This window comes from Macaca fascicularis, chromosome 7, assembly GCF_037993035.2.
Source record: "Macaca fascicularis isolate 582-1 chromosome 7, T2T-MFA8v1.1".
Taxonomy (NCBI): Eukaryota; Metazoa; Chordata; class Mammalia; order Primates; family Cercopithecidae; genus Macaca; species Macaca fascicularis.
Window position 1 is genome coordinate 11142046 of NC_088381.1, and position 24851 is coordinate 11166896.

Here is a 24851-nt window from a genome sequence, read left to right on the forward strand (position 1 = left end):
CTGCAGTACAGCCAATTTTCTTGCCGTATTTCAGAGACAGGAGCATACATTTAGATTTGGTGGCAGTGTTGGTTTACCTCTGGCCATGTATGTAAAAAATATCTGTTCTGCTTAAAATATAGCACTTCATATTACTATTAATATTTCAATTATGAATATATACTGAGTGATTTACAGATTAGCTCTTTTTGATATAAGTATATCATAAAATCATTGGTGCTCATTAATCATAAATTTATTTCATAGCGTAAATGTGAATTCAATCTTAAGGTAAATTTTAATGCACTTTTAAATATCATCTGACATATATTTTGAGGCTCACTTTATGTTTAAGAAAATACCTTCTCTGTTCACATTTACCATCATATTTACACTCAACTAACTTCCTTCAGAATCCTTAATTTTTGCTAACTAGGACAAATTATTCAGACTCAGAATATTTTATTTACTACTTTAAATATATATAAATGTTTTAAAAAATATTTTTTAAAAAACTTTAAAAGCATTATCATGCTCAAATAAGAAATCTGTTCCCATTCTATATAGCAGTTAAATTGTTTGGTTTCTTATAATAATTTGGCCAAATTATTTGCTAAATTGTTTTTGCCAAATTGAATAATTTGGAGGTTTTGAACTTATATCAGAAATTAAAAGATATATGATAATTTAACATTTCAATGTCTATATTTATATTTATATATTGAGTCAAATTTATATTTAAATATATAAAAGAAATATATCTCTCTCTCTCTTACTCCCAAGGCAAATTAAAATTTTTTAAATTGTGTTTGCAGTAACTTTCTGAGAAATCAAATGAATATCTGAATTACTATTAGAAACATCTATTTTTAATTTTCTCTTTTTAAAAACTTTTAGAGATCTCTGTTTTCAAAGGACCTTGTCAAGATCTCATGGTACAGAAAATCAAAATTAACCAAAAACTTTTTGATCTGATTGCCTTTCATCTGTGAAACTCAGTTACGGTTTTATTATTGGGAATCAGGAAAGTTATTCCCTGAATGACAATGTGGGTCAAGATCACCTTTATGCTTGTTGGAGATGATGCTCATCCAGAGACCTTTAGCTTAATGACCCAGCTTCTTGTGCCCAAGTTACAGTCTGGGACTGCTGCAGGAACTTAAGAAGCTTCATTAGTCTTTTAGGCCACAGGGGAAACATTAAATTAACAAAAAAGGAAGGAAAAAAACAAAATATCATGTCAATAACCATAAAGAGGCTCTAGTCTGTTGCATTTCTAGTACCTTAGCTATGAAATACCACGCAGAGTTGTGTTTTGGTAAATTTTGTGTAACTTCTGCTGTCATTTAACTTTTCAACATGTCTACATCTGTTACATAGTATTTCATAGTAATAACTTTTTTGAAGTTAGAAAATTATTATGTCATACTCATGTTCTGAGGTCCAATTGCCTTCACTGCAAAGTGGAAGCTGGCTCTAATATGGCTGAGGAGGAATCCCAGGATTGAAAGTCTGAATCTCAAGAGAGAAATGAGAGATAAAGCCACGAATTTGGATGTCATGATGATTGGTAAAAACTGACACGGGTGGGGGTCATCCCGGGGGTGTTTTTAGACTCAGAAATCCAGAAAGCTGACGATGAGACCTTTGAGTCACTGGAGAGAACAACATTCCGAATGGATAGAATGTATTCAACAGTGAAGTGACTAATGGAGCAGAAAGTCCAATCATCAGACATATGTAAGAGTTGACTGTTGTTTCTGCAACTAGAAGATGCATGGATACTTCAAAGGAAAAACATTTCAGTGACAAACTGGGGATGAAACTGAAAGTTTGGGTATTCATGGCAATAGAAAACATGGTAGACAGCCACTGTCCCAAGTTTTCCCAATGCCCCCTGCCATCCCAGCTGCCCTGGATGCTCCACAGAACTCAGTGACATCCCCAGGATCCAGTAACTAAAAGGACACTCCTAGCTCAACATGTGCTTCAGGCTCTTACTCAGGCTCTTGTATACATAGTGCCATACTGATTATTCAATAATTTTCATAACACCCCAATAGGGGAACACCAGGTTAAAGGAAGTAATGTATTTTGTTTTGTTTTGTTTTGTTTTGTTTCTCGGTCTTGTTTTTAAGAGGAGAAAGATTATGCGTGTTTACAGAGTGAAGGGAAGAGTTGGGTAAAGATGTAAATGTTAAAATCAAGGAGAAAGGGGATGGGAGAAGAACCCGGGATGCACAGAAGTAGACAATAGCTTTGAGTGGGGAGAAGACAGCCTGGAATAGATGAAAAGACTGGAAATGAATATGGACAACTTTGTACATTAGTGGGTAGGAAGGCGATGAATTCCCTATGCTGGGCTTTTATATTTTCTCTGAGTTAGGAGGCACTGTCATCACTATGCAAGGGACAGCAGTGGATCAGAAGCTCAGGGAGAATGGTAAACATCTTCCATAAGGAATGTGAGACAATTGTTCTTTCTATTTCTCTTACAGAGTAGAGTTTAAGCTAGGAATAAAATACTAGTGTATGTTTCATTTTCCTAGTTTTTAAAAATGTATCTCAAGAGCACTTACAATAACATCGTGAAATAGAGCCCTGAACCATGTTTCCCATGCTCCCACATACGTATATACTCATAATAAAGTTTTTGTTAAAGATAGCATTTATAAAAATATGATTACTTTATATACTACACACATTAAACTCTATTTTCTTCCTCATCAACATGTAGCAGTCATTCCAGTGAGCTAGTGTGTAAATATCTAACTCACATTTTTTGGTAATTTCACAATACTCAATAATATGCTTTTACCAAATTGATTGTCATTTCCGTCTTAATGAACATTTATTTATTTAGTCCCACATTACAATGAGTAATAAATAATAGCGTCTACTTTTATAAACATACTGGAATTTCATACAAGGATTGTTCAGATTTTTAAATTTATATTCATATTTCTTGGCATTTTGATATAATAGACATTTTCCAAAGGGTTCTAATAATTTACACCCTCACTGGCAATCTATGAAAACCCATTTCTCTGCATCCATATCAGCACTGAACAATACTACTTTCCAGCTGCTTTGGAGTAGGGGGTAGAAACATAGGGCTAGTACTTTCTTTTTATGTACATAACATCAAAAATCACATGTAATTAACAGATGATTAATGTTGTATTTGTTAAAAATGTAACAGTTTACATGTAATATTAAAAACATATTATCAAGTAAGTTGTTTAGAGTTTCCTGACTAGAGAAAATAAGCCAGTTCAAATAATCCTTCATCCTGCAGTGCTTTGGAAGGATAATCCAATTTTTCTGTTTTGTAACCCTTGCATACCCATTATGCTACTGTGTTGGCCTGGGGCTGAAGTAAGAAATGTGTGAAGACAAAATTATTTCAATTAATATTAATTATAAGTCATCAGAAGAAGGCTGACAATGATTTTTTTTTTCCCCCAGATTGTATCATTAATTATCTTCAGGAAGGTCTCAGAATTTACTAACACAAAGTTCATACACAGTTCCATGACAATGCTGTTGGACATCATGGCAACCAAGGCCTCTATCATGGTCTGGAACTTGCTTTTTATAATTACTCTTCTAGATTCTTTTTTCCTTATGCACTAGCAATGATGAATTAGTCACGATTCCTAAAATCTACATGTACATTCCTTTTTGTAATAATTCAAACTATTTGATTGAATTAGATTTCCTTTCCCCCATCCCTGCCTGTGAAAGTTCTATTTAACTGACAGGGTCCAGCTTAAGGGCAACTCTTTACTGAAGTGCTTCAACATTAAAAAAGATTTCTACTTTTTTCAATGAGATATATTTTTTATTATCACCATACTTACACATTTTTGTCTCTCCTACTAGATTTTAGAAGTTTTGAGATTCGGGACTTTGACTTATTCATCTTTCCCTTTAGCAACCATCTGTATTATCTGACACCTAGCTCAATGCCAGGTACACAGGAGATACTCAATAACAGTTGAATTAATGAAAGTATACGTGGATGATGGAGTAGGCTAGCTAAATCAGGTTAGGGAAGGCGAAGCTGTCGTTGTCCATCTCTGGTTATAAATCCTGGGCAAACTGTGTTAAGGGTTTGAGGATATAATGAAGCTTGCAGTCAGTCACAATGCCCTTTCTTAAAAACTTCTGAGGATAAAACAGGCCGATTGGCCGGGCGCGGTGGCTCACGCCAGTAATCCCAGCACTTTGGGAGGCCGAGACGGGCGGATCACGAGGTCAGGAGATCGAGACCATCCTGGCTAACATGGTGAAACCCCGTCTCTACTAAAAAATACAAAAAACTAGCCGGGCGTGGTGGCGGGCGCCTGTAGTCCCAGCTACTCGGGAGGCTGAGGCAGGAGAATGGCGTAAACCCGGGAGGCGGAGCTTGCAGTGAGCTGACATCCGGCCACTGAGCTCCAGCCTGGGCGACAGAGCGAGACTCCGTCTCAAAAAGAAAAACAAAAAAAAACAGGCCGATTGATTACACAAACAAAATATGAGACTGGCCCTGTTTGTTCCCCTCCCCTGCAAGTTAATCACATTTGAGCATGTAATTTCATATTTACAATGCATTTTCTATTTACACCATACCAGAGATGCCACTGGAGGCACTTTACTTAATTTTTAAAATGTCTAATGCTAGCACACAATGACCTATAAGTTCCTATTTTTGTGTTTTTTGTTTTTTAAAAAAAACAACATGTTTAGATCCTTTAAATATTTACTAACATTCAAGTATCCATTTTAAACATTTGGGACATAGTCCTGAATTAAGATTAACTATTATATTGGTTAGAAAAATGCTGCTGGTAACAGTACAATGTGAGTCTAGAATAATGTGTCTCATTCTTAACGTTTTGTTAGTACACTGTCATTTAGAAATTCTTTCATCTCATAACTGTGGATATATCCCTGAGAACCAGAAAAAAAGCAAGATAATAATACTTTGAATTGATTGTTATCTAAACTTCTGGAATTGTAAAATATATATTTTTTTATTTTTTAAAAAGCGTGAAAGCTGGTTTCACTGCAGATGCTAATACATAGAGAGGAATTTATAAGAATTCTGAAGGGGCCTGGAGGGAAAAGTTTTTTCACACAGATGAATTAGGAGACTTAGCGGACAGGGCCATCACTACATTTCTTATTGGAAAAATGGATTTCTACTGCAGGGCTAGAAAATATTTTTTAAAAATCCTCAAGTAGGCTGTAGCATTCAATGAATCATGTCATAAATTGAATGGAAAGAGAATCTGAGCATGTCTTGCAGAATAAGGAGTGAGAAAGAGACCTGCAACATCAGGCATGCTAGATAAAGAAAAATATCTTGGGCCAGCAAAGAGGACTTTTGGGCTCGAGGTAGAAAATTGAATGGTTACGTTTAGGTGAGTGCTTCAGTAGCATTTTACATAAAAAGTTCATCTGTTTTTCAAAGTAATATACTGTGCTAAATGCTGTTTATGTCTTCGTAGTTCTGTTGCCCCACTTAATGATTACAGATAGAAATTCAATCATTGTAGAAGTAGTCAGCTTTCACAAGGTGGCCAATGAATAACACGAACGGTATTTGCTCTTCGCAAATAAATAAGAAGACATTGGATTTATATTGGTAATTTAGAGTAGCTTAGAAAGCCAACTGAAAAAAAGGAAGGGAGGAAAAGTGAAGGATATAAGAACAGAAGAAAGAATGGGAGGAAGGAGGGAAAGAAAGCAAGTGGGCTATCTCAAGTAGAACAAACACGGGTGCAACTGACAAACTCTTTCAATGAGTCTTGGAACGTCTGGGCAGCTTGAGGTTCTATTTACTGTGTCAAGATGTACTGTGTTTTCGAGATATTTTACTCAACTAGACTTAGTAGTAATTCATACTATCCATAGCATCATGAAAGTTTCAGTTTGTGCCAAGGAAGATAAACTATTTTGAAGTAAGCTTGAATTTCAATTCTACCTTTTCACCATGTCTGCATAGACATGGCCTTATTATAGTACATAGCTCACTGTAGCCTCAACCTGCTGGACTCAAGTGATCCTCCTACCTCAGCCTCCTGAGTAACTAGGACTACAAGCATGTGCAAACATGCTCCACTAATTTTTAATTTTTTTGTAGAGATGGGGTCTGACTACATTGCCCAGGCTGGTCTTGAACTCCTGGCCTCAAGCAGTCCTCCTGCCTTGGCCTCCCGAAGTGCTGAGATTACATACATTGGCCAAAGGATCTTTTTTAAAAGGTAAATCATGGTTGTCCTATAAAAAGAGCACATGTCAAAGATTTTACTTATTAATTAATTAGGAAATGAAGATTTTATAGTTGGCTCAAAGGAGAATTCAAAGAGCAGTCAAATATGTAAGTCCATTAGAAATGCTGAAGCGAATTTGCTTAGCAGGTGCAAAACAGGTTAATATCTACAGGGCAATAGTCCCCTGCATTTTGCCAGATGCAAACTACCTTTGTAGTTTTTTAAATTTTGTTTTGTTTTTTGAGGCAGGGTCTTACTCCAGTCACCCAGGCTGGAATGCAGTGACATGATCACAGCTCATTGCAGCCTCAACCTTCTGGGCTCAAGCGATTCTCCTTCCTCAGCCTCCCAAGTAGCTGGGACTACAGGCATACACCACCACACCTGGCTAATTTTTGCATGTTTTGTAGATACGGGGTTTCACCATGTTTCCCAGGCTGGTCTTGAACTCCTGGGTTCAAGTGATTCACCCACCTGGGCCTCCTAAAGTGCTGGCATTATAGGCCTGAGCCACCATGCCTGGCCCCAGTTACCTTTTCATGACAAGAATCACTTACATTACTATCAGTTTTCAATGACTTTGACCTTACTAGTAACTTTCCAGTAAATATGAATAGATAAAAATATAAATTATGATAAAGAAAATAGAATAAAGGGGTAATGATTTTTTTTTTTTTTTGACAGGGTGTTTCTCTGTTGCCCAGGCTAGAGTGCAATGGTGGTGTGATCACAGCTCACTGCAACCTCGAATTCCTGGGCTCAAGCATTCCTCCTGCTTCAGCCTCCTGAGCAGCTGGGCCTACACACACACACACACACACACACACACACACACACACACACACACTACCACACCTGGCTAATTTTTAAATTTTTTTTGTAGAGATAACGTCTTGCTATTGTTGCCCAGGCTGGTCTTGAACTCTTGATCTCAAGCAGTCCTCCTAAATCAGCCTCCCAAAGTGCTGGGATTACAGGCATGAGTCACTGTGCCCAGCCAGGAAAATCTTTTTTTTGTTGTTGTTTTTTGAGACGGAGTCTCGCTCTGTCACCCAGGCTGGAGTGCAGTGGCCGGATCTCAGCTCACTGAGGAAAATCATTTTTTAAAAGTTAAGTATCAGCAAGTCTACAAGAAACCACTTCATTCAAGTTTTCATACAGTGTTATAAGATATAAGTTGTTTTCATCTTTTGGAAGTGAAATTCTCATACAGCCTTGAAACTATAGAGATTTTTCTACCTTTGACCTAGTAATTTTACTTCTTAATCCTAGGGATAGAGAATTATAGGTTAAATACTAAGTTTGTTTTTTCTTTTCCTTTAAAAATAAATTCTGTAAGACTAAAGCACAAGGCCACTGTCTTTTGGTATCTTGCTAACAGAATGTTACATAAAAACAGGGGGAGGACATTCTCTTCTACTTCACTGCTCTGAACTCAACAGCCCAGAGCGCTGGGAGCAGTGTCCCGCACGGTGGCAGCCATGACAGGAGGACTGGTTACTACAGAACTACTGCAGGGAGGGGAGTGAGGGCACCAACAATATGTGATACCAGAGCAGGCATCTTTGTGAGCATCTGTGAGACTGAGAATGCCCCACAGTATTTGGTTAGGAGGACTTTGCAGGGAGCTGAGATCATAAAGTCAAAAAGGTTACAGGAGATTTTAGATAAAAGAATTACGGGCATTAGTTTTGAAATTGGATTTGAAAATCTCCTGAAACAGGTTACAGGAGATTTTAGATAAAATAATTATGGGCATTAGATTGAAACCTATATTCTTTCTGTTTGTAATGTTATTTTCAGATTTTAAATTTATTTAACTACTTTCTTTCTTCTCTTTATTCTTGAGCAAGTATTCAGCAGGCCTATCTAGGGATTAATGGGAAGGAAATAGAGCCTTCTGGTCAAGGCAGAGAAAGTTGGGTAAAATCTGTCTTCAGATTCTCTCAGCAGAGTGGAAACTGTAAGTCTAAGTTGACTTACCCAGACTCCCAGCACAGATGGAGTCTGAATATGTGAATTCAACCTGCTTGGTTTCAAAGAAAATCTTCTAGTCCTGTGTTTCTCAAAATCAACCAATGTGTGAATCTTTTATAAAGGAAAAAAAAATGCTCACAGAATTGCAGTAATTACTAACATTTTGTAATAGTATCTAATTATGAAAAATGAATACACTTATGGCTCTTATGTAAGACCAAAAGAAATTTGGACAATAAGTATAAGCAAAACATAAGACTAATGAAAATTAAATTTATAAATAACTATTAAATATGATAAATTATGATTTGCATCAGAAAAATAGCTGATTTGGGATTTAATGCTAGAAAGATATAGGCTCTGGTATAATTATTTTCCTTTTTTGAGACAGAGTCTCACTCTGTTGTCCGGGCTGGAGTGCAGTGGTGTGATCTTGGCTCACTGCAACCTCCACCTCCTGAGTTTAAGCGATTCTCCTGTCTCAGCCTCCCGAATGCTAGGATTACAGACACTGACCACCACAGCTGGCTAATTTTTGTATTTTTAGTAGAGATGGAGTTTCACCATGTTGGCCAGGCTGGTCTTGAACTCCTGACCTCAAGTGATCTGCCTGCCTCGGCCTCCCAAAGCGCTGGGATTACAGATGTGAGCCATTGCACCTGGCCAGCCTCTGGTATAATACTAAATGTAGTTTATTTTTATATTTTAAAATAAAAATGCTAAAGCAGAGAATGTATGTTTTCATAAGTAGAAATGACAAAATGATAGTAACCTAATAATCAAACATTTTAATTAAATTTGGAATAAAAGAATGCTTTGCTGTCTATTTGTGGCTCTGGTCACTGTTAATAACCTGTTGTCTTGAGGTGGAGTGCACACAACTGGTATCTGTGCAGTGTATCCATTTATAAAGTGAATGTTGTAAGACTGCTGTGCTTTGTGCCATGTGATGACTCCATTCTCCCATCTTTTTCCAAAGCCTTAGGGCAACACTCTGTTACCCATCTATTACCAAAGCCATAGGGCAACACTCTGTAACATCATTTGTCTTTTGCAGGTTTTGCATATAGACACACAGACAACCTCATGTACTGATAATAAGTGGCAACTTAATTATAAGGTAGTTACTCAGATGATCAGAATAGTGTTAGATCTACTGCTTAGAATGAAATGACTGTGTATTATTGAAGATATGTATTAAAATAAAATTCCTGGATTCTTGAGACCTATTTTCCTAAACATTTAGGGGTCTGTTACAGGACCAAGAGGTTCCTATTTATATTAGCTTGCTGTGCAATAACAGACTAATATACTGAGACAGTAGGGTTTGCAGCAGAGAAAGAGTTTAATGATTGCAGGGCAGTTGAATGAGGAGATGGGAGGAGACCTCAAATCGATTTCCCTGAGGAGTTCTGGCTAGAGTTTTTAAAGGGATCATGGAGGGCAAGGGGCTGGAAAACTGAGATTTTTGATTGATCAGGGTTAGGAGGATGAAAACATCAGGATGTGGAAACTGCATTTTTGGGTGAGTCAGTTCCTTGTGAGGTCCTCCAGATCAGCTGACATCAGTGGGGTTCTTTAGACCAGCTGATGTTAATGGTTTCACTGGTATGCAGGACCTAAAAGAATATTTTAAGTAGAAAACAACATTTTATAATGTTTTAGTTATTTATAGAGCAGTTAAGGGGACTTATAATCGAGGGTCTACCTGACTCTAGGACAGTAGGCACAAAACAACTACGAGGAAGCAGTCAGAGAGCAAGCTGACCTAGTGATGAACGCTGAATGTGCTGCAAGCTTGGCTTATTTTTGTTTCTCTTCCTTACTTTTTTCTGATTAATTTTATGAGGTTTATAGGGACACTTTCACTTCAAGAAGGGCATTGGACGTCAAGTGGCAATAAATTACTACTCTTTGGGGTTGAGTGCTGAGCCTTTCGTTTTCTTGGAACCCCAGTTTTATCATGTTAATACCCAACTCTTTGGATATAAGAAGTAGATGGTTTACTAAAAATAGTTCATTTCTTGTGATGTCCAGTTATTTCTCACTGACTTTTTCTCCCCTTACTCTGAGAAGTTTTTTGACCCTGGTGTGGAGTTTTTAAAAGTCACCCATATTAAAGCACCATTTGTTTCTGCGGGGGACAGACCATGTGCTTGGTTTGAATGCAGCAATGGAAAATGTTTGTCCTCTTACGCCATTGGAATTCACATCTGTTAACCTCCAGGGCATCACACCAAAACCATCTGCTTGACTAGTATTTGCTACAGGCACAGGGAGTGGGGTTGGAAGGGACAAAGAGAGAGTAAATGGAAAAACCTTCCTTTGCCTTTCGGGATGCTCAGGAGCTTCCAGGTTCAACAGATGCATGAGATTCATAGCAGAAACATTGCTGTCCTCTTCAGATTCAAGTACGGGTGAAAGTCAAGCTCTGGGATACTGGAGCAGAGCTACATAATTCTCTTTCCCTTGTAATTTCGTTAAAAAAGATTAAGGAAACCCTTGGAAAGTTGTAGACACCTAAAATTTTGGTTGTGCTTTGATCATCCACAAAAAGTGAAATATCCCATGTGATCAAGCCACATGTGTGAAAAATCTCAAATACACTTTGGGAGGCTGAGGCGGGCAGATCATGAGGTCAGGAGATTGAGACCATCCTGGCTAACAGGGTGAAACCCCGTCTCTACTAAAAATACAAAAAATTAGCCGGGTGTGGTGGTGGGCACCTATAGTCCCAGCTACTCAGGAGGCTGAGGCAGGAGAATGGTGTGAACCCGGGAGGCAGAGCTTGCAGTGAGCCGAGACCACACCACAGCACTCCAGCCTGGGCAACAGAGCAAGACTCTGTCTCGAAAGAAAGAAAGAAAGAAAGAAAGAAAGAAAGAAAGAAAGAAAGAAAGAAAGAAAGAAAGAAAGAGAGAGAGAGAGAGAGAGAGAGAGAGAGAGAGGGAGGGAGGGAGGGAGGGAGGGAGGGAGGGAGGGAGGGAGGAAGGAAGGAAGGAAGGAAGGAAGGAAGGAAGGAAGGAAGCTCTTAAATAACTATTGATTCAAATAGTCAACATAACTCCTGGAGTAAAAAAAAAAAAAAAAAAGCATTTCTACATTGAGAGAGACATTGTTATATTCCCCTCCCACAGCTGATTTCTCTCTTTGTGGGTGCCTAGAAGGTATAGAAAATAACGTTTCTAGTATTCAGATTCATGGTCTTCAACCCTGGCTGCACATCAGAATCATTTAGGAAACTTTGAAACATACTGTGATCAGTCCTTGAGATTTGAGTTTAATTGGTCTCAGGGTACAATCCAGACATGGACGTAGTTTGAATGTTCTCCCAGGTGATTCTAATGTGCAGAAATGTTGAGAACCACTGATTTGGAGAGAACCTGGTATTTTTCTGCAGCTACTGATTACTTCTAATCTCAGCAGCTAACATTCAAAAGAACCCCTTAGGTCAGAAGAGGAGATACAAGAAAGAATTTTTGTTAAGTGTGACTTAATGAAGAAAAGAAATAATATCTAGACGAGTCTGGTTTTCTCAACCTCATTATCCTTGACATTTTGGGCCAGATAATTCTTTGTTGTGTGTGAGGGTAAGGAGGGTAAGGAGTTCCCTGTGCATGGTAAGATGACTTATCAAGGCTTCTACTCCTAGATGCCAGTAGCAGCTCCCCACCCTTATGTTGTGTCCCCACGTTGCAAAGACCAAAAATATCTCCTGGGATTACCAAATGTCCCCTGCTGTGCAGAATCCTTCTCCCTTCCCATGTGAGAACAACTAATCTAGATAAATGGAGTGTTGGCTTTCTCCCCTCCTTTATTTAACTCTGATCTACCTTTCCTAAAATTAACACGCCTAGTAACTTCTTAGTACTCATCTGGAAATGGCAGAAGAGTTACCAGCTTTGCTGAAAGGCCAGGAAGCCTCTAATGATGAAAACAAAAACAACCATCTTCATGAATGGTTTGGAATTAGAGTAGTAGCCAAAATAATTTTTTTGTTTTGTTTTTTAAATGGAGAGTCATAAATCTTACTATAAACTGATCTTTCAGAGGGAAGACGATCTTCAGTCCAAAATTAGCTTTAAAAAAACTCAAGTCACAATAAAATCATACTATAGTCAAGTCACGAGAGCTTTTGGAAACATAGAAATATGTTTCTATAAATGTGAAACATAGAAATATTCTCAAACTCCAGGAAATAATTTTGATGCAATTTGTCCTAAATTTACTTCCTCCTAAAGTATCATGATATTTACCACCCTTTCCCCCTGACTTTTTTTTAACCAAACAGAATAAGGAATCTCTGAACTAATATAAGGTGTAAAACCCTAACAAAAGACTGACAGTGAAGTCATTCGAACAGTACCTCGACAAGCCTCAAGGGGATTGTTAATTTCCTGATTTCAGAATAATTTGGTTGATCCCAAATATTACAGCAGGCACCATGGCAACAGCATTTGATATGACAAGCTGTAGGCTTAAAAATGAATGTGAAGCTGAGGTTGTTAGGATAATTAGGGTTAAATACTAATTCTCTTAGGATGGCCAGGGTTCTGTGGATTTGTGCTAGCGAGTGTTTAATGATTTCTTACTACGTGCCAAGCTCTGTGCTGATTCTTCACTTGCATTATCTCATTTAACCTTCACAATAGTCCCTAAGTCTTGCTATCCCTGTTTTACAGTTGTGCAACCAGAGGCTGAGCTTGAAAAGTTAACTTTTCCAGAGTCACAAAGTTGGTAAGTAGTGTTAAGTGTTCATCTCAGAGGTGCCCAAGTGTTTTCAGTTCATAGCGTCCTTCGTGTTTTAGTCATTTTTTCACAGTACACACAGGCCAAAAGAAATACTTACCACTTCCGTATCTTAGTTACTTAGGTCCAAACAATTTCAGATATATCTCTGTCCTAATAAGTTAGCAGTTGTTTGAAAAGAATAACATGTATACCTTGAAAGGAAAAAGAATATGTTTTATTTCATTCTTAAATAACCACAATTACCAACTAATGGGATGGATGCACCCACTGGGCATGCAAGGACTTATTGAACTTGGAATGAAATTGGACAGCACCACCTTCATTTCCTGTTCCATGTTAAGTGTTGCACAGTACCTGCTTTTTAGCAAAGCAACTGCTGAAAACTTAGCTTTGCAAACATATGGCATTATCAAAAGGGATGTGGTGTGATCTAATGTTGAAGCTGCGAACTACTTTGAGTTAGTTGTTCACACTTTGTCTGACAGATGTCAAGTATTCCTGTGTTTTTCTCCAAAAATTAAAAGATACAGTTTGGGAACTGCAGGTCTGTTTCCCTTTACAAGGCTATGAGGCAGGCAGTCTTGCAAAGGGAAAAAATTAGACCTGCAGTTCCTCTGGCAGGCAGCCAAGTTCTCTCATTCATCCGTATGTACTCACCCCAACACAGTGCCTGGCACATGGCAGGAAGTCAATAGGTGAAAGCAGAGGTCTGAATTGTTCCTGATTCCAGCTCTCACTCCAGGAAGATGTGAATCCTTCTGAGTCTCCTACAGGTGACTGTTTGTAGCATCACTGATGTTTGTTCATTCCAGAATTTCCCCCTCCTAAGGATGAGCTCAAACCGGCTTGCAATAGCTAGAGAACCAAAAGCCCCAACACCAGGACCTATCCAGGCTAATGTCAGAGTTGAGCAAACCTGTCCACACAAAGTCAAACTCCGTGCCCTCGGTGATCCGCCGTGCAGCTGCCTCCAAAAGCAGCAGCTCCAGTAGCCACACATGTTTACTTCCAAGGCTCTGACACAGCTGTTTTTAGGAAATGCAAACAGGGAGAGAGGTGAGGAGGAGTTTGCAATTAGGACAAAGAATGACCTTAACAGGAGTGAATGCTCTTGCATTGGTTTCCCAACCCTGATACATCCATAGATTAATTTGAATGGAGTTACCCTATACGTTTTCCATCTATCTGCTTCCAATTCTGGGGGTATGGCTGAAAGGAACTACCATTCATTCGTCTTTGAAATAGTGTTCTTCATTTCCTAATAGCACAGTCCTCAATTGCTTCTTACAGATGGTCTGTCTCCTGGCTTCCTTAACATCACTGATACCGGGAAGACCAAATTAACAAATATATCCATGAACAAAAGCCCTTGATATTTTTGCTCAGCAATTCCATTCCCAGGGACTTATACAGGTATAAGCACATGTGTGAGAATGACACATATATTTTTACATCAATTGCAGCAGTATTTGTAATAACATAAGATTGGAAATAACCTACATATCCTTTAATAAGGAACTATTAAAATAAACTATGACATATTCATACATAGAATTTAGGCAGTCTTTTTTTGTTTTTTGGAGACAGATAGTCTCTCTATGATGTACAGGCTGGTCTTGAACTCCTGGCCTCAGGAGACCCTCCCGCCTCAGCCTCCCTAGTAGCTGGGACTATACTTGTGCACCACCATGTCCAGCTAGGCAGTCATTTAAAGCAAGGGTCAGCAGAGTTTTTCTGTAAAGGGCAAGATAATAAATATTTTAGCCTTTGCAGACCCTGCAATCTTTGCCACCGTTACTCAACTCTGCCCTTGTAGCACAAAAACAGCCACAGACAATGCGTAAAAGAACAGGGGTGGCTGTGTTCTAATAAGACTTTCATTTACTAAAACAGGTAGAGACCGAATTGGACCTGTGGGCTATAGTTTACCTACCTGATTTAAAAGAATAAGGCAAGTCTATATATACAGCTATGGAAATATTTCCAATATATATTTTTAAGTTAAGCAAACCAAGGAGGAAGAAAATACAAGCATGTACGTAGATGCATAGAAAACAGTGTAAGACTACACAAGAAACTATCAATGTGGTTACATCTGGAGAGGAGAAGTGGAAGGCCGAGGGAAAACACAGAGAGGGCTTTCATTGAATAGCATTTTGTTCCTACTGGAATTTGCATCATGTGGATGCAATACTTATTTTTAAAAAAGCAAACTTTAAAAGAGTGGGTTTGCATCATCAGAATCCTATTTCGTAATATCGAGGCTGACCATTTGTATATCCAGCACTCCTCTGTCTGATTTCTCCTTATTGTTGAGGCACATTTTGATTCCCCATGAAAACTGCAAACTCTTTAGAAGGACTGTCTTTATACCCACAGCCTTTCCCGCTTCCTGCCAGTGTTTTGCACAAAGTAGACCTCTTTATACGTTTATGTCATAAAAGCTATACAATAAAAATTAATTTTTAGTAGTATTGGCAGGAGGGAACCCTTCCCTTGCACCCCCCAAGGAAACTCATTACTTTTGTATAGACAGAATCAAATTAAAACAAACTTCAAGGACAAAAGGAAGCCATATATCAAAATAATTGGGCCATGGTAGGTGCTCATTACATGTGGAATCTTTGCCTAAATTAAAGGACAGTCACTGCTGCATGTTCACCCACGCTGCCTCTTCCCGGGTGCACGTAAAGACATTTCCCAGCCTCCCCCTTCTATAAGGTTCAAGTGGTCCCTAGAACCACAAGCAATGTGTCTGCAAACCCAGGGGGCTCCCAGCTTTCTGGACACCTACCCACTAGATGAGTCAGGGCAAGAATAGAAAAACACCCCCTCCTCCCTCAAACAAGGGTTATGTCCAGTCACGGATGGCTCAGCCACAAGGTAATTTCAACACATGGGGAGGTGGTGTGGGTGGACAGTGACAAGAAGGAGACATTTGCTATGACTGTATTGACTTCTGCCTCCTCATTCTTCTGAAGCAGTCAGCTAGTCAGCTGCTGGGGAACCAGAAGACATAATAATGCAATTCTCAGATGTTTGCTTTCCACTGATATTATGACCCTGGTGTGAGTTGCCATGGCAATTTCAACATATTAGAGTCACATTCTTTTGTTTAAATAATTTTTTTTATGTCTTCAGCAGTTTTATATCTGGAGACATTAGGTGTTGAAATTCTCTCCTTCCTTACAGACTCTTCAGGATGGAGGTTTCAATCTCCAACAGCCCTGACATTGTCCTCCCAGTAGTAGTAGCAGGAGACCTCTTTTGTTAATGACCTATGGTTTCTGTATAAGAAAAGTTCTGGGAGCTGAACTGAAGCCCTTAATTCTGGGTATGAATTCAGGCATGTGGGTACACCCTGAGCGGAAGGACAGAGGTAAAGAGATTGCACTCTGTCCTAAGAACAATGAAATAACTTATTAGGAGTCAACCACAAAAGCTTGGATTCAGAAGGGCTCATAAATCCTGTCTAGTACAGGCCCCACATTTTCTTGGTGGAAAATGGACACAGAAAGGGTAAATGATTTGCCCAAGCTCACAGAGCTACTTAGTAGCAAATCTGGGATTAGAACCTGAGTCTCCATACTCAATTTCCAGTTCAATGCCTTTTTTACAATAGTGTGCTGCCTCTAAAGTATAGAAAACATGAAATTGGATAACAGGATAGCATAGTATAATTTCTCAAAAAGCTGAAAAGAGGGTGTGCCTTCCTTTAATTCATTATTGAAGAGTTGCCAGTTATTGTTTGGGGCTGGGGTCTTAGGATTATGATTGAGGATATTCCTAGAAATATTGATGAATTCTTTCGTCTTCTATAGACCATGCTGCAGAAGCATGTAGGGATAATTCAAGGGAATTGATTTTGAATGACCACTTTACCCAAAGTCTCTGAAATGTCAGTTTTACAAGAGCAAGCTAAATAGAGTATATATATTTTTAGCATTAAAAGAAGGTAGTCATAGTATACTTGGTTCCAAATTGGCCAACTCTGAGAATTTGCCAACTTTTTTTTTTTTTTTCTGACACTGAGTCTCGCTCTGTCACCCAGGCTGGAGTGAAGTGGTGTGATCTCAGCTCACTGAAAGCTCCACCTCCCGGTTTCCCGCTGTTCTCCTGCTTCAGCCTCCTGAGTAGCTGGGACTACAGCTACAGCGTCCACCCCCATGCCCAGGTAATTTTTTTGTATTTTTAATAGAGACGGGGTTTCACCATGTTAGCCAGGATGGTCTTGATCTCCTGACCTCGTGATTCGCCCGCCTCGGCCTTCCAAAGTGCTGGAATTACAGGTGTGAGCCACCGCACCTGGCCGGGAATTTGTCAACTCTTTATTGCATCTGCAGGGAATTAAAATTGGAGCACCTTCGCAAGTAGCACTTACACACATGGTGGTGATGATGATGTTAGTATTAAAGGAAAATTTATTGAACACTTACTATGTACTAGTCACATAGCCAAAGCTAAATGATATGCTAAAGCCTTCAACATTTATTCTCTTACTTAATATTCTCAATAACCCTAAGAGGTAGGCATTATTATTATTCTCATTTTATAGATGAGTAAATTGAGTATTAGCTAGGCCTCATGGATTCAAAAAGGTAGATGTGGTATTTACATTCAGATGGCACTAAAGGCTCTCTACGTGCCATTTTGCATGTAAATTAGAGTCACAGCATTTTAGAGCTGGAAGTGAACATGCCATCCAATGCCTTCCTTTCATAGATGAGGAAGTGGAAGTGGAATGGTTTGTTCAAAGTTTCATAACTTATGACAGATCCTAGGGTTCCATGCCTAAAAAGAATGTCCTATACCGGGACACTGAAAAGGCGTTTCCTTTTTGACCTCATCTCTGACAGTGCGTGTTGTCAGCAGCTTTCCAGATCTTTAAGGAGAGCCATTTAACTGTGGATTCATACATCAGCTACAATCTTGGGCTGTTTATTTAACCTCTCTCTGACTCACTTTCCTTGTCTGTAAAGTGGGGAGAGCAACTTCACAGTTAATGTGAGTATATACATACAGTACTTGGCACTGTACAATACAAGCTCTGCCCAGGTATAATCTGTTATTATAAATGTGTGGACAAGTGGCAATAGAGGTGAGGGAAAAGGATCAGTTCTCCTAAATTATGCAAGTGGCACTCTGGCAGAATATTGAAGCTGGGTGGCCACCAGCCAAGAACTTTTCCTCATGAAGTTTACTCAGCCTCCAGCCTTTGATGCCATTCCTTACCTGTTCCTCCTCTTCAAAGTACATTATTATCATTTTCATGATTATTATTATTTTCATAGCTATCTTTTATAATTGTGCTAGTTATGATGCTATGGTAGGAAGAAGATGTAATTATTTACACAGCTCTGCATTTCCCATTCTTGACCTTCCAAGAAGGTTGAATTCTAAGAAATAGACTTTGTTTTGCACAGAGGGATAAAATGTGTAGTTTTGGCTCCTGCCATGAGATAATGAGTTTGAGGAGGAAGGAAGGGGTGGGGCTGAATTCTGCCACCACTCTTGGGGCCAGGTCTCTAGCTCTGGCAGCTCATAGGAAGGGGCACTCTTTCCTAATTCATCTGAGGGTTGCCTATGTCCATTGTCACGTCCAGTAGGGTCACCTTTTGGCAATTTGCCCAAAGAAGGTGCTTTTCTTAAATTCACAAAGTTGAATTACTGCTAGGTGCTAGCAGCAGATTTTTACCCACCTTTCTTGACCTCATTCACTTAAACCCAAAAGCATTTAAATAAGACAGGTTGAGTTTTTGTTTTTTACCACAACTTAAGTTACGATTCTCATTCCTAAAGGTAAAAGTCTCTTTTCTATCAGAAAAAAATGAATTCCTTTTATACTTATCATGTATAATGTGTGAGGACTAAAATAGAATCAGTAATCCCACCAGACCAAGAACTGCAAACTCTTGGCATTTTCCCACTTAGAGGAAATGAAAGTACTGAACATTTAGGGAGGGTTAAGCTAGTCTCTTCTGTGCTTAGTTTGATAAGATGCTTACTAAGGTTCTCTCTACTTTAGCAGGTAGAGACACCTTGTAGAATGCTTTGTGAACCACAGGTACGTCCCCGCCATCTGATCTGAGGGCCGAGGGCTGCACTACAGGTGCTGGCTCAGCTTGTTGCTGAGCCAGTAAGATCCATGGGGAGGCAATTAGATCAGAATCAGAAGCTGCCCCAGAGGGCACCACGAACTAAACACCAGAGACCCTATGTACAGAAGCCACTTCCACCTATCATCTACTTTACTTTTTTCATCTTTAATTTGGGTTGAAAACTTCTGAAACATTGCTGGCATTCCTATGGGACCTTTCAGTTTTCAGATACTCCTTTTTCTCAGAAGTTACTGGCTGTCTACTGCCATAAATAAATAAATAAATAAACAAACTATTTTTAGTGCTTTCTGTGGCAATTAGATACCCCACTTCCAGTGTTTGCCTTCACTTTTCACTTTCAAAACCCATTAACAGAGAACACGAACAGCCACGCTGGACTTTATATTTTCAAAGTGTTTCACATCTATTTTACCTATTGGTTTTCAGAGAATTTTATGACTTAGGTAGATCTGATATGTTCTCCCTATTTCGAAAGCAAAGTAACATCTCAGCAGTTAACTGACTTGCCCAAGTTCACATGGCTAGGTAATGACAGAGTAGAACTATCTCTCCGGTTGGCTGATTCAGTTCTTTTTACCACCATGTCCGTTAGGCTAAGTGGCAAGTGCAAAGAGTTCTGGGGTTGAAGATCTGTGACCTTGAAAACCACAACTTTACTGTTGTTCCAAATATAAAAACTACAGTTGGAGGTAGGGATGCTAGGTTATTACAGTTCAGTGAAATAATTTGATTTTCAGTCCTAACTCAGCAGTGTGCCCTTGTTCATGGTACTTAATATCAATGAGCCTCCATTGTTGTGTCTGTAATACTTTCCTTACTAGCTAAGGAAAATGAAATAGTGTATGTAAAGGGCCTAGTATATTTTCTAGCATATACTAAATGCTCAGTAAGTGCTCATTAGGATTAATATTATTCCAGCATTCTCTAGTCTTTCTTTTGGAGCCCATCTTTCCACAAGCTTACATTCTTCTACTAAGAAACCTCAGGAGACTTTGATTTGGGCAACAACAGAGGTTAGTGGGTGTCCTGTCTAGCTGAACTATCTGGGTTACTCTAGCTTTTGGTTGTCTTTGTCAAAGCTTATTTTCCCCTCTATAGAGAAAGAAGTTAAGTTGTAGAAAACCAGTAGTAATGCAAATGTTTCTTGTCTATATGATTCCTGTATATGGCAATGCAAATGGATTTTGTCTGGTAGAAAATATAAATCTGTCTATTCTCATTTGAGCAAGTTGTAACATCTTACTAATTACCTCATTAATTAGCGAGTTAAATAAAATCTTTGACACATATTCATTCTATAACTGTGTGAGTCATGATTATATCCTCTTTTAAAAATGATCCTTTAATGCTTCCCAGTGCCTATCTTCGACTTACCTTACTGGTATCTTCTACTTCCCTTACTTACTTTCTACAGTGCCTATCTTACTGCCATGGCTGCTCCCAGCTGTGCACCCACACACTCAGCCATTCCATTCCGGTCTCCATATGCATCCACTGGCACTACCCTAGTAGCTGCTATTCAGGCTGTGGGGTTTAATAAAGTAGATCCAATGCACATAAAAATCACTGGTAACCAAGTTCTGAAACAGAATGGGTACTAAAATTTGAAAATCAAATGGACTTTTCTTTGAATACTTGAAGAGCTTAATTGTTCTGACACTTAAGCAAGTAAGTCTGAGGGCTTGTGTCAGACACTTGCCCTGACACTTGAAACAGAATATATGAAGTACCTACAGGGAATATGCAGGCAGATTCTGAGGGCCTGGCAGAAAGAGGTACTCACTACTCCGTGTTCCGTAGTATAGCTGCCTAAGTAGATTTTAGACTCCTTTCTCCCTCCTCAAAGATACTGCCTCAAGCAACAAGACAGATTTAATAGACCAATGGAATGATTCCAAGTCAGAAAATCTCATGGGTATGGATAGTCTGTGAAACAGAAAAAAAAAATGTATTCAAACTTTTTTTCTCCTTGTGTTCTAAGTCATAGTGTCAGAGGCATTTGAACCAGAGCAACTCCATCTTGAACGGGGACCGGGTAAAATAAGGCTGAGACCTACTGAGCTGCATTCCCAGGAGGTTAGATATTCCTAGTCAGAGGAAGAGATAAGAGGTCGGCACAGGTACAGGTCACAAAGACCTTGCTGATGAAATGGGGTGTGGTAAAGAAGCTGGCCAGAACCCACCAACACCAAGATGGCAATGAAAGAGACCTCTGGTCATCCTCACTGTTCGTTATACACTAATTATAATACATTAGCATGTTAAAATACACTCCTACCAGCTCCATGACAGTTTACAAATGCCATGGCAATGTCCAAAAGTTACCCCTTATAGTCTAAAAAGGGGAGGAACCCTCAGGTCTGGGAAATCCGCCTCCCTTTCCCTGAGAATTCATGAATAATCCATCCCTTGTTTAGCATATAATCAAGAAATAACTATAAATATACTCAGTTGAGTAGCTCAGTTGAGCATACCACTGCCCTGTGCAAGGAGTAGCCATTCTTTTATTCCTTTACTTTCTTAATAAACTTGCTTTTGAAAGGAGCTGGGCACATTCCTCAGCCCCGGGCTCAAAACTCCCTGAGCCTAGCACAAACACATCCCATCCTCCCATCCCACCACCATATATCTCTCAAACTCCCTGAGCTCAGTACAAACACCACCTGGAAAGTCTCCGATAAGGAGACAGCCGTTCAAGGTTACTGAAAGCGCAGGAGCCAAAAGAATTTCTTTGTTCCCCTACAACTTTCGGGCTATAAAAAGCAAACGCTCGCATTGTTCGGGGCCCTCTTGTATACTGTGTAAAGGAGGGACCAAGTTCGAACTTGTAGTAAAGATCCTTGCCGCTTGGCTTTGACTCTGGACTCTGGTGGTCTTCTTTGGGGAACAAACAGTCTGGGCATAACACTTTCACTTTACTCTGTGAACTTGCCCTGAATTCTTTCATGCATGAGGTCCAGGAACCCTCTCTCAGGATGGGGATTGGGGCCCCTTTCTGGAAACAATAGTATTGTGTCTGTTTTGTCGAGAGAGAAGGGATCCAGAAGTGACTGCATGGAAACAGCAGAGAGGACATCCCTACGGTTGAACTTCAAATAAGAGTAAAATGCAAAAGTTAAGTCTCAAAAAATAAAGTGTTTTGCATACGGAATTGATCATAGTTTTTGTTACTATGCCTTGGGTAAAGAGTGCTAAAAGAATTTCCTTTTTGTCAATCTTCCCTAAGATATGGAAATAGAAGTCTTTAGAGCAGTTGCTGTTTTTTTTTTACTACTATCGTGAAGTCGCAACTAGTTTCAAATATGGTTTTTCCACTTCTGCTGTCTTTACATTGTCATTCACTTGTTTACTCAACTTTTAACAAATCTTTATAAAATACCTGTTCTGCACCAGGCACTGTGCTTGACACTAGGAACAAAGATATAAAAATCACTTTTTCTGCTCTCAAGGAATATGATGTATCAGGATGGACAAACTAGTAAACAAAAATTATAATGTAAAATAGGTGCTATGCTACCTCACAAACGAAGTGCTGTGGAAGTATGCAGAACATAAGAGGAAGAAGTCAGGGAATGCTTCCTAGACGAGATGATGCGTGATGACCACATATTGAAAAAACTGGGTGGTGCTGGATACCAAAATAGGGGGCTTAAACTAAGAGACTTGTGGAGATTTTATTAAAAAGTGGACAGGTTTAAGATATACTACAGAGGTAGACTGGATCAGAAGCATCCTCACACTGGATGTGTGGTTGAGGAAGAGGATGGTGTGCAGGATGACTGTTGGAATTCTCCCTGGAGCAGCTGCATGGATTGTCAGTTACCAAGATAAAGAAGGCTGAGGGAGGATGAGTGTGTATGGGGTGCAGGGTGGAAATCAGGAGTTTAGTTCGAATGTGCTGAGTCTGAGGTGCTAATGAGACAGACTGGTGGAGGAAGTGTGTAGGCAGTTTGAATATGCACATATTAATTTAAAGTAGAGGGCTTAGGTTGTGATGAAGAATTGGGTGTCATCAGCCTCAGAGTGATTGGATGAAATCATCCAGGGAAAGAGTAAAAAGAGAGAAGAGCAAAGCATCTAGGACTGATCAAATCATAAGGAACTTTGGGATGATACGTTGAGTCTACAAAGCAAACCAAGAAGGAGTGGCCAGTGAGGTAAGTGGAAATCCAGGAAAGTATACTGCCAAGAAACCTAAGACAAAGACATTTTCAAGAAGGAAGATGCTAAGAGTTCAGGTAAGATGGGAGGTAGAGAATTAATCATTGGCTTTGGTAACATTAAGTTTATTGGTATATTAACCAGGGGTCTCCAGGAAAATGGAACTAACAGTATGTATAAATATACACAGAGAGATTAATTTTAAGAATTTGACTTATGCAATTGTGGAGGCTGGCAAGTCCAAAATCTGCAGGGCAGGCCAGCAGGCTGGAGACCCAGGGAAGAGTTGCAGTTTGAGTCCAAAGGCAGTCTGTTGGCAGAATTTCTTCTTCTTACAGGGAGGTGAATCTCTTTCTATTAAGGCCTTCAACTGATTGGATGAGGCCACTCACAGTATGGAGAGCAGCCTGCTTGACTGGAAGTCTACTTACTGATTCAAATGTTAATTTTATCTAAAAAAACACTTTCACATTCTGCAAGACCAGGACTTAAAAAAAAAGAAAAGAAAAAAAAGGGAAAACAACAAAAATAAATAAATAAATACCTTCACAAAAGCATTTAAAATAACATTTGACCAAAATCAGGGTCTTGTGGCCTAGCCAAATTGACACATAAAATTAACCATCACAGTTGGTAAGCTCATCAAGAGGCCTTTCTGTTGATGGTGGAGGCAAGAACCAGATTGTAATGGATTGAAGAGCTAAGGGGAAGTAAGGAAGTATTGTGGACTCATCGTTCTCAAACTTGGCTGAATTTAAGAATACCTGGGAAGCCTCTAAAAATCTCAATAACCAGGCATTACCCCATATATCAATTACCTAGGAATCTCCATAGGTGGGTCTCAGGCATCCGTGTGCCAAACCTGAGAAGCACTAATATAAATCAGGGTTTCTCAAACTTTAAAGTGCATATACATTTTCTTATAGGTCTGAAGTGGGGCCTGAGAGCCTGCATTTCTAACTGGAGCTCCTGGTAATGCCAGTGCTGCTGATCCATAGACTGCACTTTGAGTAATGAGGATATAGATGACTCTTTTTAGTAAATTTGAATGAAAGCCATAGTGAAATAGGGGAATAGCTTGAGGGAAATATTAAGTCAAGGAAGGATTATTATTGTTGTTGTTGCTATTTTAAAAGTATATCTGTACTGTAGCAGGACGAGCTGCAGACAAAGCTCCTCAGACACTGAGTTAAAGAAGGAAGGGATTTATTCGGCCAGGGGCATTGGCAAGACTCCTGTCTCAAGGGCCGAGCTCCCCAAGTGAGCAATTCCTGTCCCTTTTAAGGGCTCACAACTCTAAGGGGGTGAGTGTGAGAGAGTCATGATCGATTGAGCAAGCAGGGAGTACGTGACTGGGGGCTGCATGCACCGGTAGTTAGATCGGAACAAAACAGGATAGGGATTTTCACAGTGCTTTTCTATACAATGTCTGATAACATAACCGATTAGGTCAGGGGTTGATCTTTAACTACCAGGCCCAGGGTGTGGCACCAGGCTGTCTGCTTGTGGATTTCATTTCTGCCTTTTAGTTTTTACTTTTTCTTTCTTTGGAGGCAGAAATTGGGCATAAGACAATATGAGGGGTGGTCTCCACCCTTAG